This window comes from Carassius gibelio, chromosome A18 (genome assembly GCF_023724105.1).
Source record: "Carassius gibelio isolate Cgi1373 ecotype wild population from Czech Republic chromosome A18, carGib1.2-hapl.c, whole genome shotgun sequence".
Classification (NCBI taxonomy): Eukaryota; Metazoa; Chordata; class Actinopteri; order Cypriniformes; family Cyprinidae; genus Carassius; species Carassius gibelio.
This window is the reverse complement of record NC_068388.1, coordinates 22,149,993-22,156,156: the sequence shown is the minus strand read 5'-3', so window position 1 is coordinate 22,156,156 and position 6,164 is coordinate 22,149,993.

Below are 6,164 nucleotides of genomic sequence, written 5' to 3'. Positions count from 1 at the left end.
TTCCACTCAGGGTCGCCAGCAATTGAAGTCCGAGCCAGGAAGGCACATCTGGCCCTTATTTTATTGGTGTTCAATTTTGCATTGGTATGTGGAGAGGGCAACAAACAAAGCTCCAGCCCTGTTCCCATATTCCTGCCTGCTGCCACCAGCCCCCTACTCCCCCCCGGGTTTAAGATTCATTTTAACGCACATAGGCTCGGCGCACATTAGCGTGTATAGGTACAGATCTTATATTGAAGTCGAATTCCAGAGAAGCCCCCACAGGGTAGATGACAGGGTTTATTTAAAAGAAAAAAGGCAAGGAGGAGACTTCAAGTCTGAAGAGGATATTAAAAAAAAATCACAGGAGGAAAAAAAGCACCCCTCCGGCAGGAATAATTTTGTACCTTTCCAGAGAGAGAGAGAGAGAGCAAGAGTGAGCTCGACTGTGTGAAGGTTCGGAAGCCAAAAAAACTAAACAAAAAAGCAACAGAAAAAAGGACATCTCAAGGTTTATCAAATCTATAATGAGAACCACTATTGTCACCTGTACAATTTGAGCAAACAAACAAACAAAACAGAAACAAATCCAGAAGAGAGAGCAAGAGCGAGAGAGCGAGAAGTTGTTCAAATGTAAAAGTCAAAGCACCTAATGAAAACCAACTGCCATCCTGTCACCTAAATATCACACATCTATTCCACTACAGGACGCCATGAATGAGAATAACAACCTTCACTTCTTATTCAATCTCCACTCAACTCCCTCTCACTTCCCTCCTCTTTCCTGCCCTCTTCGTTTCCCGTCCTTTGATTACATTTTCAAGGAGGAAAAAATGTTCCTATTAGTGCGAGTCTGAAAATGTACAAGTTTTTGTTACCTTCAGTTTCACTTAACATGAGTACTGGAGGGCTGTAAGGTGTTTCATTTTTGGATGTGTGATAACACGTGTGACTTCTCCTATTGAGAACGGTAGATCCAGCACAGGAGGTTGTGTGTGTGATTTAGCAGGATGAGAAAGAGCTGAAAAATGACTAAATGGTGACTTCACTGAAATATATATATATATATATATATATATATATATGTATATATATATATATATATATATATATATATATATATGTATATATATGTATATATATATATATATATATATATATATATATATATATATATATATATATATATATATGTATATATATGTATATATATGTATATATATATACATATATATATATATATATATATATATATGTATATATATATATATATATATATATATATATATATATATATATATATCTACACATATATATATATATATATATATATGTATGTATATATATATATATATATATATATATATATATATATATATATATATATATATATATATATATATATATATATTTTTTTTTTTTTTGCAAAGTTGTTAAAGAAATACATCATCCCGGTAATGAAAATGTTCTCAACCTTATGTCATTCAGAACTTTTATTATTTTCTTCTGTCAAACACCAAAGGAGAGGTTAAAGAAAATGTTTCAGCTGCATATAACTATATAACTATAACTCTTTGCGCAACAACGTTTAAACATCTGCTTTTGTGTTTGATGACAGAAAATAAGTCTTAATGGTTTGGTATGAAATGAGGGCAAGTAAATGATGACATAATTTAAATTTTTGTGTGAATGTTCTCTTTAATCATGTAAAGCTTGACATATTATTATTATAATTTTTCATTATTATTTATGAAAAATAAAAGGTTCATTGAACCTTACCAGTTTATTGAACAGTTTATTGAACAAATTCTAAAAATAAAAACTATGTGTTATATATTAAATATGTATTATATATGCTGTTTTTTTTTGTGTGCCAAATATCATTTTTGATACGTCAGGCTTTATGACTCATATAGTATGATATAGTTAGAACATGTAGCTCACACTTCCGAAAGAAAATCACCTCATTTTTATTCAGAGGCCCAAATTTAGCAAAAATATGCAATCTGGTGCAGTTGCTGATATTTATACTGACAAAAAGTTACATGAAATTCTGATAGCTTCTAATCAGTGAGATCTTTATAACAGAATAGCAGACTATACTGAAATAAAATGCATATAAATACCAGTTGACACTGTATATCTCCCAATAATATGTCTTAGTAAGATGATATCAAAAGGCTTAGTTTTCTAATCAGTTTAACATAGCCTAAACTATGATCATTTAGAGGCCTTAGAAACTTGAAATATGACACAGTAGGCTTTATAGAATAATATTCACAAAGCAAACTCTTATCCCATCAGCATATCAGAACTATGCACTACATAATGGCCAAGCACACTGAATATCATTTATAAATCTCTCAGATTACATCACAACGGAGATTATCAGTCAGACACTAGTCATGGTGCCACTAGCTGGCATGCCGGAAAGACAGGAAGTGGAAGCTGTGGAAAGCCGAGACGCTTAGGCTAAGGGTGGAATTGCTCAAGAGGGAAGGAAGAATACAGATGTGATACCCTTCTCCTTTCATCCTTGTTCTCCAAGCTTCTTTCACTCCCAGTCTGGTGAAAGTAGTCTTTCTGGCCAGGCTCTGGGTTGCCCTGATCCCTGAGGTTGGATAGCAGGCAGAGATAAGACCGGGAATACTGGAGTTCTTTTACACTTTTCACTAGTCGCTAATCCAGTCCAGCACAGCCAAACCACACAGTCCAGTATTAGCTTTACTGCTGTGACCAGCCCAAAACTGCCAATAAATATCAGCATGTTTGTTTTATTGTATGTAGGCAAAATATCCTGAATTTCAGGGGAAACACTTAGGGTCTATCTATGTGATGGTAACTGAGGTTTTTGGCAAGCGCACTATGTTTGAATATGCACCATATCATTATAGATTTATTAACAAGCTCTCATTTGAAGTTTGGAAAACAGCCTGTCACTAACTATGTCCGTCAGCACACTTTAGTCCAAAGGGTGTGGCAGCATTTTAAATAGGAAAAAGGATGATTATTATGTCTGAACTGAGTGAAATTACGAAACACAAAACTAGCTAACACCAGTTTGAGCTTCATAAATGCACAAAACTTCCACACATGTGGTGTCAATACCAAGTCCTGACACTGCGCTTAAATTAATCTGTGGGAAATGAAAGCAATTATTTTTGCCATTATTACCTCTGCGACCACAAGCTAATAGACTTACCTGCATATCTGCTACCACTCTTTAGCTTCCGCCATACTAGCCACCAAACATCTCTCTCTCTCTCCATTTATTACTTTAATTTAATGAGGGCTTTCCCTTCGTAACCTTTCCAGACTGATTTATTGCTCGCCAGTTTGAGATCAAAGAACCGGGTGCTATAGGGTACTCTAGGAAACCCTGCTGCCCCTTCCTGAATCCAAGTGCTAGGCTGATGTAGGCTGCGTGATTGGCTAAATGTGGTGTAACTCACAGCTGGGCCCAGCATGGTGAGAGGTGTGAAGACTCGCCTCTTAATGAGGCAAGAGGACAAGCGGTTTAGAACAGGTCAGAGGTGGTGGGAGTGGGGCCAGAGAGGCTGGCTCTAATACAGGGGAAAAATAGGAGATTAGGTCTATGTGCTGTAAATCTTGAGAGAGAGACATTATAGGTATGGAACAGGACGTTTGATGATGATGTGGGCCAAAATTGCAAACCAATTTCTTTTTCATTTCTAGCTGCTGGAACGCAAGCAATGCTACGCTCTTAAGAATAAATGTTCCAGAAAGAGCTTTAAAGCCATAGGAGAACCATTTTTTAATTCCATTGAAAACACTCAGGACGTTTTAGGTCAACATCTACAGTTATGGTCAAAATTTCACATATACTTTGCAGCATCTGCAAATTGTAAATTCATTTACCAAAATATTAATTATTCTGCTTCTAAACTTTTGGGCTGCCACCAACTGAGCAACTGCCAATAAGATAAATTGGTACCATCTTATTCTCTAAAGAATCATATATAGCCATCTCAAAAGTTGTTTTTTGGTCAACTTTATTTTTAAGACACCATTATAAAATGTATCAGTTTGACCAGATGTCATTTGGAGAAGAATTAGCTATCTTTGAAAACAACTGTCTATCAAAAGCCAAGGTAAAGCTGTCCTAAACATGTTTCTCATCAGTTCCCTAAAGGTTAAGTGTGTGATTAGGTTCATTTCTACTTATTTATGGGGGCTGTAAGCTGGTCCCATTTCTAGAGGACAGGGCATGTGAGAACTGTGAGGTTTTTATGGTAGAGAGTATGAGTTCATGGCTGTACGATGATCAGCAGGGTTGCCAGGGAGAACGTGTTTGGACAGTCATGTCCTCCCAAAACCAAGAGTGATCCATTGGCAAAAAAAAAAAAATCACATGAGGAACATCTGGATGCCTCCTCCATGTTTAGCCACTGGGACTGTGGTGACTATGGTCAAAGCATGATACTTGTGAGAGTCATAATCAATGGCATCACTAGGACTTCTATGCACATTCATGGGGTGGTGATCAAAATTGGGCTTGCCAAAGGACAACATTGTGGGCCCTTCTCAACCACTGGGCCCCTCACTCTGCTCCCTTTTCCCCTGGTTTGCGTAGCCCCTGGTCATGATCAAAGCAACAGCTAAATGAGGTTATAACTTGTGCTGTTTCAGTAATCAACAATGGTTTGACACAGTGAAACAGTAAGGGGAAAACAGGGATGAGATGGTACTATGTCAAAAGGGCCATGATTCCCTGATTTGTGAGTGCCTGTTACCCTTTTCACCCAGCATGCTTAGCCTCTCGCCCCGGATCATCTCAATAACTCCCTTTCTCTGATGGCTCCCAGCAGCACCATCAATCTGTCTCATGCCAGGATAAGAGACTGTCCTGTCTCCTGGCTTACCTCGTCTCTATTTCCCCCGATTTGTGCCGGGGAGTCAAATTTCCAATGTGTAAGTCAAAACAACAACCTTGAAACGCCAAAACAGCAGCAAAATCTGATGCCTTATCATGGTTTCTTGCAGAAAAAGATTAATCAGCAAAGTTGGTTTCATGAACAGTTTCACAATGATAATTGTTGAGAATTATGTTGAGAATTATCACCTGACACCATCAAATGTAATGTTTTATACAACTAACATATGTTGCACTGTGTTGGGTTGCCATTTGTCCAATGTAAAGTCCTGAAACAAAACTTTCTTTGGTTGCACCTTCATTTCTTTGAGTATACAGGCGCTTGCCAAACAAAGTTGTGTTTAATCGGTTACTTGACCTGACTCAGCAGTAGTTTTACAGAGACGTCAGAACAGCACTGTTTTCGAGAGGAGCAGGGTTACAGCAATATTCATGCTGGGTGGGCTATGAAATACTGTGAACAAAAGCAAAGACACAAGACAGGGAAAGCGAGACAGAGGTACTGAAGGCCATGAAATATGTGCCTCAGTGGAAAGCCCTTTTTATTTAGTTTTAACAGGCCTGTAAACTTACTTTCAATGCCCCAGTCAGGACACTATAAGCATGGACTACTCTAGCCTGCATTTCCAGCAGTCAACAGAAACGTCCAGTCAATATTTAGTCTGTTGGCCAATGGGCAAGTGATACTATCTCATATGCAGAGATATTACATAAATATGAGACTATCATGGGCATTTTGAATTGTTTTTCTTGGTGACCTTCTGTCCTGCAAAACTAATTAGAAACAGAAGCTTCTTCAGACGGTTTCATCTCTTTTTTCTGTGGCCGGCTGTCTCTCTATACACCCCCAGGGAGCTGCAATTTATGCCCAGGGAACAGGCACAGAGAATGGGGCCGAGACGGCACAAAGGCCTAGAAGCCTGAAACTGATTGTCCACAGGTTGAGAGGGTCTCTCTGGTGGTGAGTGAGGCTGAGAAAGAGAGAGAAAGGACAGATGAGACCATTACAGAGAGACAGTGAGAGAGAGTTAATGGAGATTATTATACAGATATCAGTCCAGGTCTCTGGTTTCACATCTGCCTAGGATTTTTGCCTAACATCCTGTTGAAAGGAATCTTTTGTCGCCACAATGCTCTGACCTCTCGCCTTACACTTCCTTACATTTAAAACCCTGACAAAAGTACCATGGTAATACCATGTTTTTTTTTAAACACTATATGCTCAATGATGTTGAGATGTTTGAATGACATGGCTTATATAATGGCTTATATAATTATACTATGGTCCTAT